The sequence below is a fragment of the Acinonyx jubatus genome, chromosome A3 (assembly GCF_027475565.1).
Source record: "Acinonyx jubatus isolate Ajub_Pintada_27869175 chromosome A3, VMU_Ajub_asm_v1.0, whole genome shotgun sequence".
In the NCBI taxonomy this organism is placed as follows: domain Eukaryota; kingdom Metazoa; phylum Chordata; class Mammalia; order Carnivora; family Felidae; genus Acinonyx; species Acinonyx jubatus.
In genome coordinates, this window is record NC_069388.1 from 47,114,926 (window position 1) to 47,128,975 (window position 14,050).

Here is a 14,050-nt window from a genome sequence, read left to right on the forward strand (position 1 = left end):
GATCTCTGACAAAAGGGCCCCTGCGGTCTGAGGTCAATTCTCAGAGAGGCAGCAACTGTGAGCTCTTAGCAGCCCGCTCTTCCAGCAGCGAGTGAGCAGATGAGTGCACCCAGCTTGGATGCAGATCTCAAGTGGGAAGCTCAGAAGTGGGGGCTCCACCAGCATCTCCTACTAAACCAAAAGAGAAGATGCCTGAATGCATCTCACATTCATGCATACTTTACTGAAGATGCAAACATTTTAAAGCCTATTTTCCACCTTAACCTTTAACTTACAAATTATAATTCTATTTGTATCTCTGGTAAAATCTGTGTACACACAAATAGATTCTCACTTCCTCTTTGCTAATGCTTAGGTAATTTCACATTCCAAAAGAGGGAGTGTGGATGGCTCACAGTGACTTGAGACCCAGGCTCCGGCCACCTTCTTTTAGTGAAACCCAGTCAGGAGTCCGGTGCAGATTCAAAAAGGCAGAGACATTGCCTTCTTTTAGTGAAAGGGGCAGCAATGTCACACTACAACGGACCTCAGACAAAAAGAACTGTGATTTATTTGCACAGGGAGAGGTGCATTATTATAAAATTACAGCAATTGTATTTCCTCAATCCTTTAAACTGTATTTTTAGAATGGAATATACTCCGCATGTCTGTCAAGGCAGCGTTATAAATCCCCCAGGCAGATTTTTCAAAGCAACAGTGGTAGAAAGAATAATGTCTCTCCCAAAGATGTCTATATCTTAATTCCCAGAACCCATGAGTATGTCAGGTTATATGGAAAAGGTGATAGGAGGTGGTGATGAAATTCAGTTTCCTAAGCAGATGACCATAAAATAGGGAGATGACCCTGCATTGTCTAGGTGGCCCCAATAAATCACAAAAGTCCTTGGAAGGGGAAGATGGACAAGGGAGCCAGAGAAAGACATCCCAATGGAAGCAGCCTCGGAGAACTGCTATGTGGCTGGCTTTGAGATGGTGGAATGGACTACCACACCAGGAGCCACAGGAAAACACAAGGAAACAGATTCTCTTCTAGAGCCTCCAGGAGGGAACGCAGCCCTAGTAACATCTTGGTTTTACCTCAGTGAGATTCATGGGGGCTTCCAAACTACAAAATTGGAAGATAATACATTTCCATTGTTTTAAGCCACTGAGCATGTGGTAATTGGTCACAGCAGCGGTGGGAAACTGGTATAGTACTTAAACCATCCTTTTAAATCTAATAAATCAAGCTTAGAACTGTAGAAAATCAATTCTTTTAGGCACTGCAGTACTGCCTTACAAACATCATATTCCCTACAGGTACCGCTTATACTCCGTCTAAAAGCAATCTCACATTTCAAATGTAAACCACATGCTTCTAGGTCAAGTATGCCACGTTCTTTCCACTTGTCACAACTTTAAGAAACAAACACATAGACTCTCCTGATGATTATGAAACACTGTCTTAAATTTGCTGTGGATTGGATTCACTCTACCGTGGTCCCCTGCGAGTCCTGACCTGGCTGCTCTGCTCGGAGATGCCTGCTCATGACTGCTAACCCTCTTACACTCATTACTCTTGCTCTTCCTTCACTCACCCGCCTGTATTCTGCCTTCTCATCTCCACTGCAAGTCCCTGGAAGTCAAGGGTCCTGACCTACACCCTTGCAAACCCTGCCTACCAGCATTCTGCTTAAAAGCAAATCAGGCCTTCTAGCTGTTTGCAAGCTGATCAGCCATCTGTGGAATGACCGAGCATCTCAACTCAACCATTCCCTAGCATAGTTATTTCACAAAAGGGAAAACTGAGGCGCTAGAGCATGCGCAGATGCTCACACTCGGTGGGATCCCACCTCGTTGAGCCCCGTGACCCTGGGTTCTTGCCAATCAACAGGATCCCTCTTCTTGCCACCGATTAGCTCATGAATCTGGGTTTTGACCAATCAATGTACGACATCCCCCTCCCCACGGGGATGGGGGGGCGGGAAGCAACAGGAACAGAGCCTGTTATTCCATGATTGGAAGGCAGGTCCTCCTTCCCATTGGCCATAGAAAGGGGGGGGGGAGGGTGCCAATTGTAGCTTATAGCCATCTTCTGTTGCAGAGGGGAGCTGGCCTAAAGGCAGAGCCAGCAGAGGAGGCAGAGATCCGCAGGGTTAACAGAAGTGTGGGGGCGCAGGCTGACCACACCACACCAGGGTTGCCTCAGCCCCAGACTCCTCCAGTGTGAGATAATACACATCCTCATTGTTTAAGCAGGTGGTTCTCAGAGTAGAGTGCACACATCAGAATCTCCAGCAGAGCTGGTTAAAACCCAGATATGGGCCTCAGCACCCAGCAAATACCAGAGCTACTGACTCAGCAGGTCAGGGGCTGGAATGAGAATTTGCTTCCCTAACAAATTCCAGGACGTGTAGATGCTGCTGGTTGGGTGCCATGTTCTGAGAACTCCCAGTTTAAGGTACTTTGCTTATAATAGGCCTACAAAATATGTTATCTTACATCCTTTTCATGAAACTAATAGTTGGATAAAATTGAAAACTTAAAAAAAAAAGCAAATTATAGGTTATGATTTCTGTTGATGTGAACGCTCCAGAATTTCCACAGTGAATTTTCCTCTAATGCCTACCTTAATTTCTACTCCTTACAGTTCCTCTGGCCTCTGCTCATGTCCCTAGATAACATATACTGTTCCATGAAGTCAGTTAGGAGAATTCAAGTTAAAAAACAACAGAAGAAAACACATCTCGTGCTTTCAGGTTGCGGCAGGTTTAGGGAATCAAGGAGGCGGGGTAATAATTCACAGCTTTTTCTTTTTACAAAGTGCTGTTGCATTCCTTCCCTCACTAGTGCACACTCGATCTTCCAATGGCCTGTAAGGAAGAAGGAGTCAAGGTTATTTTGTTTTTTCACAGGTGAGAAAAAGAGGTTTGAAGAGTGTGTAAGACTCCATGAAGGACCCCTCTCAAAGGTCCCACAGAAAGGGGCCCATGTCAAGGACTCAGGTCTGCAGAACCTAATCTCCTGTGTTCTCCTTGCCAACATATTGACTCAGACTTTTGGCTCATGATGAATATTGGTGTGTTTTAAACTGTGTCATGTCAAATAGCCAGTGTGCTGAGAAGATGACTGAACAGGAACCGGATCCACGTACTAGGAAAAATTCCAAATACTTCCAAAAGTGTCTGGCCAGCCATCACCCTCAGGGAGAGCTAGGATGCTGGTTGTTGGAGAATGCAGAGAAGTTAATGGTTGAAGAAAAAGGACACCTTTGTCCAAACGTTAGAATCTATTTTGAAGACCTCTTTCATCTCGCAGCTGTCCCCTCATGTAGCCAGAAGCAGGAAGATGAAGCCTGACTCACAATTTCAGTTGATTGCATCACAGTGTTGCATTCAGAGGGCTTTGTGAAAGGCTCCTCATGGGCAGAACACTCTGATTGTCTCCATCAGACCAACACTCATGTTGTAGGAAGCCCCAAAGACGTCGATGAGCCTTGACGTCTGATGGCTCATGGGTGCAAGAGTTCCCTTTGTTTTGAAACTCAGAACACTCTGTGCCCATCCAGGGGCTAAGCTGAAGAAGCAGCTTCATTAGCACAGGGAGACCTCACAGAGGCCGGGCCCCAGGCTGGAGGATGGAGGCGTGTCCGTCCTGGGCAATGGGCACTGCCAGCTGCACTGACCTGTCCCTCGTGTCCAGATTCTTCCCCTGCTACCCCAAGTCATGCTCTCCACCTCCCCCAAACTGAATGACACAGAATGCCCACTTCTATGTGTCACAGACTCTTGGTTGACCCCCATCTCCATTCCCAACCTATAGTTACAGAGGCTGAAATACCCAGGTGTGTTTCCCCAGCCTCCCTTGCAGCTAGGGGTGGCCAAAAGATTTAGGGCAGAGTACTGCTGGAGGCTTCCCAGAAAGGTCTTTTCCTTCCAGAGAGCTCTCTCTCTGCCTCCTTGCCATTGCCAGTGAGGCCAGGAGGCAGGGGCGGCACAGGTATTGCAGCCCTGAGGTCAAGCCTGAGGACAGAGTCCACATGCTGAGGTCAGAACCCAGACACTGAGGCAATGGCCTGAATGTCTGGCCCACACATTAACCTGGACTTTCTCCTTCTAGAATTTTTTATGAGGTGAACTGTAAATGTCCTGTAAGCTGTGAGAGCTGATTTCAGGTTATTTATATGAAAGCTACACAAGGACACACATTTTTGTCTGAGTTCCTTTCCCTGTACTATAGGACCCGGGTCCCTGGGCAGCCTGAATTGGTGAGTGCCTGAGTCAGGGAGAGGGGAGAAGGGAGCAGAGGCCTCCCTGGAAGAAAACACTTTCCCCCTGAACTCTGTGGCTGTCTGGCTCCGTTCATGCTGTGTGGGTGCCATTATGATTGCCTTCTGTTCCAGACAGAAACTGGCCACGTCTCTGCATGGTTATATTACAGTAATTTTTTACCTCAGTCCTGACTTACATTCCCTATGGGTAAGCAAGTTTCTCTCACCATCTAGATTTCCACCCATCTTCTTAGCCCAAGAAAGGAAAGAACAGAAAAAGAAGAGTGTGAGGCTTGGAACTATCCTAGCACTCAGCAGGAAGGCAGGATATCACCTGCCCTGTGGGGAACCATAGGAGGACAGCTGAGGTGGGAAAGCAGAGATTGGATAGCAATGGCTTCCCTCTCCAGGCTGAGTCTAGGCCCAGGGCACAGCTGAGGACAAGTGTACACCTGCCCCACTCCCCTTTGAGGGCTGGAGGGGGCAGCCTCATGGGGGCACTGCCAGTCCTGCATGTGCCCAGGAGCAGCACCTGACTCAGAGGACCCCAGGGCAGTGGCCAGCAGACACTAGGGGTCAGCCTGAGGCCAAAGCCACAGGGCCATATATACTCCCATGTCCTGGAGACAAGCACAAGGAGGACCAGATAGGGAATCTGGAGGGCTGACCATCTAAAAGCAGCTACATGGACAGAGAATCAGCATTGCGGGGTGATGGGGCTTCCAGGTTTGAGTGACAGCAATGAGCTTGCCCTGTCCTGCAGGGTGAGGCTGGAGTGCTCATTCACAGAATAAAGTGGGTGTCTGTGGATCCCAATGGGCTTGTACCCAAAGGAAATGTGTTTAGCTACTTGCTTAAGCCACCTGGAAATCCTTTCTGGAACAAAGAGGGAGCAGGGAGGGTGAAAAGGGAGAAGAAACATGATACAGAATGGGAAGAAGGAAGGTGGGGCGGGGGGGAGGAAAAGGAGAAAGAAGGAGAGAAGGAAGGCCAGGGAAGGCAAAGAAGAAGAGACAGAGACAGGGAAGAGATTAGCTTCCTGTTCAGCCATTTTGAATTCAAGCAGGGAATATTATGGAAGAATGTAAGCATTAGGGAGGCCCTCTCTCCCCTCAGAACAAACCTCCAGTATGTTCTGAGCCCCAAACAGACTCAGGAACACATTCTGTTTCATAGCAAAGATTCGGTGACCCATACCCCACCCCATCCTGCTGGATGCTCAGTACGTTCTCCTCCCCAGTCTCTGCAAGATGGTGAAATGAGCGACTTGCCCAACATCACTGAGGGGATAATAAATTGCTGTGGCCACCCGTGAGACTGATTTCCTGATTGCACAACCTCTGAGTAAGCAGGTCCCCGGCCCCAGACAGCCATCCGCCCTTAACAGGCCAACACCTGGCCCCAGTAGAGCTAAGGCTACATTCCAGGCACAGGCTGCACTTGTCCAAAACAGGGTGTGGCAGCCAGGGTGGCTTAGGCCTTGCTGGGAAGGGTCATTTGTCCTGAATGCATGGCTGCTAAAGTATGGCAAACAGTGGTTTTGTTATGAACCAGTGCAGTGCTTGCCAACATCAGTGCAATTCAACAACAGGCTATATATAGCCTCTTGCTGCCCAGTGCTCCGTGCTTGGTGTATGGGGTGCAGGGTAGACTCAGCATTGACCGCAGCTTCAGATAATATATGAAAAGTCCTCAGACTTTATATATACATAATGTATATTACCATATATTTTTATGTATACTAAAAGGTGTATATATATATATATATATATATATAGTAAATGATTAGTTAGTGTTGGGTTAGCTGCTGTTATTTGAAATCAATACACATTTCTACAAAAAAAAAGATGGGAGGGAGGGAGGTGGGTACTTTAGACATGTGTAAATAAAGCTATACGTACCATATAGCCAGGAGAGTCTGGTGAGATACATGGTGAGAGCACCCAGTGGTGTAAGGTTGACAACGCAGAAGTCAAGTTACTTCCTGAAACCCTGGGACTGGACTGGTAGCAAGCACCCTGGAACACAATGTCATGCTGGGGGAGAGAGGCACAGGAAGGAAGAGTCAGAAGCTGGGCCATGGGGCAGCATCTCACCCCGGGAACTGGGAACCTGGAACATAAACTGGGCGCTGGGAGCCGAGTCCTGTCAGTGATGATTGCCTAGAAGAGAGGTCCCCAAATATGCACACTCAGCTCTTCCTTGAATCCCTTGGGAAAGCCCAACATCTTTCCAGTAAAATCCCCTGTTCCGTTTCAACTGGCTCATGTTGATTTCTTTTGCCTGCAGGAACCAGAAACAGACCTTACAGTCTCACATTTTTTTAGGTGCTTCCGTTTCTGTCTGCAACTGGCTAAATGTGCAGCAGTGGCCTTGAGTTGACTCTGGCGGAAACTTCCCTAGGATGCAGGAACTCAGAGAGCTTCTCCGGGCATCCCTCTCTTCACCTTGGAAACCAGGAGGTGGATGTCTCCCTCCCAGCAGCCTTAACACACCTGAATCCCAGGACTAAAGCCAAGTTTTGCCAGCAGCACACACAAATCCCGTGTAGCATTGAGGACAGGGGCAGAGATGGGTTTCCAACATGGACATCCCACGAATACCAGCCTCAGAAATTATATTTAGATGCTATAATTAACCACTGGAAAAAATAAAATTTGAAAATCAGGTCCAGTAACTTTTCCAGATATTTTTCCACTCGGCAAAAGTGCAGGATGTGTTTTTCTAAGCTCCTTTCCTCTGAAATGTGTGTATTTTGAAGGAAACATAGCCCATATGTTGCTTATTCATGCTTCACACAAAATGCTCTTAGGGAATATTTACTCAAGGTCCAAAAAAATTCCATTTGTTTATGTTTTTAAGGAAACTCCCGGAACTTAAAAACAGGAAGTCTTCATTGGCTAAGTAGATATGAACTTAGGGTCTACAGGTTTAGATGGTTGGGGGATTTGCTGTAACCATGAGGAGCTCAGAAGAGATTTTTAATTACTGGGGGTTCACTGACCACCATGGGCCAGGCTGACAAGCCCAGCTCTGCAATAACAGCAGCCTGTACTTGCGGATGACACTTACCTTGAGGAGGGTGACGAAGGATCAGGAGCTTTCAAAAAGTCAGTTTTGACCCCCAGTCCCCACAAAGGCTTGGCCCCTGCAGTGCCCATGCCTTCTCTCCTAGCCTTGAATAGTGAAGGACAGAACATTCTGGAGCCAGCCTTCATAGGCCCAAGGCAGTGTTTCATTGCAGCAAAAAGCAAGGAAAGTCCACTTTGGCAGGATGCTCCTTCCCACTGCCAAGTGGGGGTGGGGCAAGGCAGGTGAAAAGTAGCAGGCTGGTGGCTTGGGATGAGGAGACAACATGTGGCAAATGGAAACAGAACTGTGCTTTACCTTCTTGCCTCTGCATTCCTTTTCCTGAGGTCTTAAACCTTATGAGGCTCAGCCCCATTATCTGTAAAATGGTAACAATGCACCTACCTTATTTGAAATAAACATCTAAAATTGCCAGCATGGTACCATCAATGGAAACCCTCAGCAGCCAATACAGGAGAGTCTGGAAGGTACCTTCCTTGTCAGTGTGACAACAGTGGCCACACCTGTTCTGACCCAGTGTGCTGTGAGAGCTCCTGCATCAGTTTTCAAAGGACACCTGTACAGGTTCTGGGGGCTCAAGCCTTAAAGAGAACCCGATGCTTGTTTCTGTCAGCCTTAGCCTAAATTAGTGGTCTCCAAAGCTGGGTGCATGACCCCAAGAGTGTGCAAGATTAGATTGAGTGAGGCCTGGAAAGGACAGACAGGACATTCTTTACATTTATTTCATGCAAATATGAAAAAGAGTATCTCCACATAGCTAGTGTAAGGACTGACTCTCCATGCCAAGTGCTACAGCCACAAAAGCTTCCCTCTTCCTGAGGTAAGAGCAGGGATTCCCCAGGGAGGAAGGGCTGGCAGGGCAGACTCCTTCTACATATTGTGCAGTTCATATGTGCCTGAGAGCATGGGTTTATGTACATGGAGGAATCTTTGCAATATTTTGACATTAGCTGGGGAATGACCATGCATGTGAATCCTGGTAGTTGATGATCCAAGACAAACGATTCTAGAGACAAGGTAGACAATTTTCTTTTACAAAAATACAGGTACTTTGGCTGAACAAAGGCTAGTCATCAAGTTCAACCTAGCAAGCAGTGTTCCTAAAACTGTAAACAAATTAAAGCTGTATTTTCAAGGCCAAGATGATGTTTTAACAGTGAATGAGAAAGAAGTAGGTTTTCAGAGGAAACTCATCCTATGGAGAGCTTGAGAAATCCCTAGACTTTTGACATCAGAAGCTAATATAAGCATAACACTTCTGAAAACATTCAGATCTATACACTGGAAAAAACCTTGCAAACAGAATTTTCTCATCCGTTGAAAAATTATCCTAAGTGTTTTAGTGGATTTTGAAACTGCTTATTTAAGAAATATCAAAATTCAGTACCTTGTAAAAAATAAATAAATAACATCAAAAATCGGTGGAATTTTGGTGGCCACATTTCAACATGAGCCTTGCATCATTGGTGAATGAGTGCTGTCATATAGGCAGTGTGGCTGACATGCCTCACCAGGTCCTTTTGGAGCCCTCTGTGTCAAGAGCGGTACAGAACCAGATCCCAAAGCACCCCAAACTTAGAAGTTAAAATTGTTGCATCAGAAAGTGTGATCCAAGATTTATAAAAGCAATGCAGCAAGCTCGATTATGTTAGTAACACTTTCAATGCACTTTGGTGAAGAAAAAAGAGTTGATGTCCATAATAAAAACATCAGAAAGAAAAATTATTTTCAATAGTTTATTTCATCTCTGTTTTATTTTAATCTTTTTTATTTTGAGGTGTATTCTGTAATCCAGATAAGATGCTGCTTCAGTGTCATGAGTATAGAACATATGTATGTATGTGTACATATATACATAATATATTAATATACTGGGGGTGAGTTTTCAGATCTTTGGAGATCACAGTGGTCCAGATGGTTTTACTGAGAGGTGGCCCTGAGGAGCCACGCTGTCATACCACCCCCAGCCCACAACCCAAAGGAGACCACCTGTGCTCACCTGAGAGCTGAACTGCCTGTTCCTTACCTGCTCCTGTATGGCCCCAAAACACACCGAGGCTATATTTTGACCAAAGGGCCAATGCAGAAAAGGCATGCAAGTTGGACCCTGGAATGTCAGCCAGAGCAAACAACTTCCTGTACCCGACTAACAACAAAAAAAAAGGACTTCCGAGATGAAGCCTGGGTGGGTCTGTGGAAAGTTCCTTCAGCTCCTCCTTTGTTTCTTTGTACCCCTCACATGCTCCCCCTGCCAGGGTAGACATTCCATGTGCATGCACACAGGCACACAGGAACACATGCATGCACATGCATGCACACAAGCAAGCGCACACACCCATGCACATGCATGCACACCCATGCACACAGGCATGCACACACACCCACATGCTTACATACACGCAGGCACCATTCTACATGTCTGTTGGCACCCAGGCAGCAGATATTAGCCATGATCACTTTAATTACCCAGAATATCAACAATGGAGTGACAGGGTGGCAGAAGGGCAGCAAGAAAAGAACTTGAAACATGAAAATTTACAGTCTAACATGGCAAAGACAGCACTTTTAGATATCAGGGCCAGGGAGAAGAAGATAAATACTTCTTGCATGAATCAAATAAAATAAAACAAAAATTGTAGGTGCACCCCCCAGAGCCAGGCCCAAGCAGGCATGTGGTTCGGCAGACAGATAATGAACTAGTGTCCCTGTCCCAGGTGGGCAGCTCTGTGTAGGGGCTTCCCAGCTCCACAAGGTCTTAGCTGGTCCTGCTCATAAACACCCTTTCCATGCTGAAGGCTTCTCCTCTATCCTCTCACTTCCCCACCCCCTCCTTCCTGCTCCCTGGGACCACCCTCAGGTACACCACCTGCCCCAGGCCCTACCTAGGGTCTGCCTTCAGAATAACCAAATTATACACATACCAGTAGGGCTGGCAGACCAGCCACCCACCCAGTGGCACCTGGAGGTGTCATCTGAACAACTACATGCATTTGTTCTTCCAAAAAGCAGGGAATGTATTACCTGCGGTGGCAATCATTCACACCATATCTTCTGGAAGAGAGTGTACCAGAGCTTGGAACATGTATTTCTATCAACTGGATGCAAGGTACCATTGGGCATCCGTGCCACCAGCTCCTGGATGTGCTGGGGCCGGAAGTACTCGTCTGGCCGGGCAGGAAGTGTTTCCACCTTATCTAAGAGCTGGAACTTCCTGCCACCAGGCCCCACAGCCGGCAAGTACCTGGTATGCTTTCAATCCCCTCCTTGCAGTCTTGCTTCAAGTGTGTTATTTGGTGTTTCTTTGTTTCCAGTTGCTGGAACAAAACTGGTCTCCAACTACTGTGAACTTTCTGTGACCCCTTCACCTCAGAAAAATCCCTATGCTTCCAGCCACCACCCCCACCATCCCTCATCACCACACTCCACCAAGGTAGGAGGAAATGTGTGCATGCTCTAAGATTCCTCAACGGAAGACATCAGCACATTCATAGCCTAGACTGCCTGGGGTTTGTTCACTCAACCACCCAGACACCCTTCAAGGCTCCCCTTTCTGATGAGTCACCTTTACCCTTTGTGCAAAAATTAATGAGGGTCCTCGGCTGGCAGAGTGATGCACCAGCCATGCCATGTGCTCCCTCTGGCACCTCCTGCCTCTGCCATTCTTCCCCACTTCCACACTCCCTGTAACTTGCAACAAAACTGGAGGTCAGCCCCTATATCTGGCAAATTAACTCCAGCATCCTCTTCAGAGCTGCTCCTGTGCCCTCTGCACCATAGCCTTCTCTCCGGCTCCATGGTCAAGGTCTGTCCCCAGTCTCCTGGCTTCCTTGCCTCCTTTTGTGTCAACAGCACCCAATTCACCCATTTTTCCTAAAACATTGACTCGGTAGGCTGGTTGCAGGGCCTGTCAGGCCACAGAGCCACACTGGGACCAGTCACTGAACAGGGCCTCAGCTGGCATACAGGGCACATCAGCCTGGCCCAGCCTTCCAGAATCTCTTTGCTCCAGCCAACTCCCACTGAACCACCTGGTGTTCCCCAAACATGCCACTGTTGACAAAAAGTGCACAAAACATGGAGCTAGGTCAAAAGATTGTCACCTGACTCCCTAAAAATCACACTAGAGCATTGGCTAGCAGTCAGTCTGGGGGGCATCAGATCCTCTAGGGGAGGTAATGTGGTGCTTTTAAAGTAATGTCCTCAAGTTCTATGATGATCTTTCCCCCAAAGGGTGGAGCTTAATTCCCCTCCCTTAGAGTGGGCTGTTCTGAGACACTCATTCCCAGAGGGCAAAACAAAGCACAAGTGATGAGATGTCACTTCTGAGACTAAGTTCTGAGTGTAGTTTCCACCAGGACCCTCCTGCCTTCTCTCTCCCCCTCCCTCCTCCTTCTCCCCCTCCTTGACCCCCTCTTCTCACTTTCCCTCCTTTCCCCTCCTTGTTCCTCTCCCTCTTTCCCTCCCCATCCTTCCTGCTCCTCCCTGTCTCCCCTTCCTCCCACTCACCCTCCTTCCTCCTCCTCCTCCTCCCAGCCTCCCTCTTACTGACACCCTCCTCTTCCTCCTCCCCCTTCTCCTCTCTCTCTCTCTCTCTCTCTCTCTCTCTCTCTCTCTCACCACTCTACTCTAGGAAGCCAGCTGCCTTCTCTTATGAGCAGGAGATTCCCCATGGCAAAGACCTGGAGCATTCTGGCAACAGCCACCTGACTAAGCACTAAGCTTGGAAAAGAGTCCTTTGCACCTTCCAAAAACCACAGCTCTGGCTCATGACCTGATGGCGACCTCTCAGAGACCCTGAGCCAGGACCACCCAGCCAAGCGATTTCCAAGTTCCTGACACTCAGAAACAGATAAGACATGTTTGCTGTTTTAGGCTGCTAAGTTTTGGGGTGATTTTTACACAGCACTAGGTGACTCACTTGTTGACTTACATTTACTGTTGATTATGTACCAGAGTACAAAGCCAGATGTTAACTTTCTGAATATTGACAAATGGAAAATTATTTTTTTTCTGGCAGCATAAATAACCTCAAAGATAATGATTTTGTTGTCCTATAAAACTTCAACCAGTGTTCCATCTTATTGCATCATTCCTTTATCCACTCACCAACTCTACCAGTTTTCTTTAGATCTTTTTAATTAGCTTAGTCAGCCTGTTGGTTCCCTTATAAATGAGCTAGGTAAATATTTTACACCAAAATATTGGTGACAGAATTGTGTTTCAACGTTTTTAGGGTTATGCTTTGACATTGTGTACTTCTGTGCCTTGCACTTTTGTTCATGCTACACCTGCAGACCAGGACACCCTTCCCTGTTCAAATGTTGTTGTAAGACCCAATTCTGTGTTTCTTCTCTGTGGAAGCCTTCCCTGACCTCCCAAGAGGAAGCCTCTCTCCCCATTGTCCTAGTCAGGGATCTCCAGAGAAACAGTACCAATAGAAAAGATAGGCAGATACATGATAGGTAGATAGATAAATAGACATATAGATAACAGACAGGTAGACAGATGATAGGAACAGATGATAGACAGATGATAGATGATAGATAAATGGATAGATAGATGATAGATAGATAGATAGATAGATAGATATAGATAGATAGATGATAGATAAACAGATGATAGACAGATGATAGATAAATGGGTAGATAAATACATAGATGGTAGATAGGCAGGCAGATGATACATACATACATACAAGCATGCATACATACATAATAGATACATAAATGCATACATGGAGATATATCAATTTATAGAAAGACATATTACAAGGTATTAGATTATGTGACTATGGAAGTGGAAAGTCCCACCACCAGCTACCTGCAATCTGGAGATCCAGAAAATCCAGTGGTGTTATTCAAAGCCCTGAGAGGCAGAGAGCCATGGTATAGATTCCAGTCTGAGTTTGCAGGCCCAAGAACCAGGAGCAACAAAGACAGAAAACTGACATCCTAGCTCAGCAGTTAGGCAAAAAAAAAAAAAGGCAAATACAACATTCCTCTACTTTTTGTTGTATCCAACCCTCAAAAGATTGGATGATGCCCACCCACACTGGGGAGGACAGCATGCTTTCTCAGCCAACCAATTCAAATGCTAATCTTCCCCAGAAACACCTTCATAGACACACACAGAAATCATGTTTAACCAGGTATCTGGCATCCCGATTGCCCAGTTAGGCCAACATAAGATTAACCTTCACACTCATGTCTGCATAGCACGAGGCTCATGATGCTACCAGAGAATTCCTCAAAAAATAAGAAGAGTGTGTAGGTCCAGCCCCAACTTAGACCCCCTGGCCTTCACTGAGGAAGTATGAGGGCAGGTTGGGAGACACCTTCTCAGAAGAGGCTGGGTGGTCCTAGAGGCCTTTGAAATTAAGTGGGTCATTTTTCTACAAGTTGTCCACATATGTGTCAAAGAGGAAAGACGAAGGCCCAGCGTAAGAGGAAGATGTGCTGGAAAACTTAAAACTGGATTGTTTATCAGACAAAGGGAGGGAGTGAAGTACACCAACTACAGAGGCCCAGAGAGGCTGGTGTGAAGGGCAATGGGCAGTGTGCAACCAGGTGAGGGGCAACCAGAGGGGAGGGGCAACAAGTTTAGGGGCAACCAAGTGAGGGGCAACCAGGTGAGGGACAACCAAGTGAGGGGCAACCAAGTGACGAGCAACCAGGTGAGGGGCAATCCAGTAAGACCAGGCCACTTCTTAAA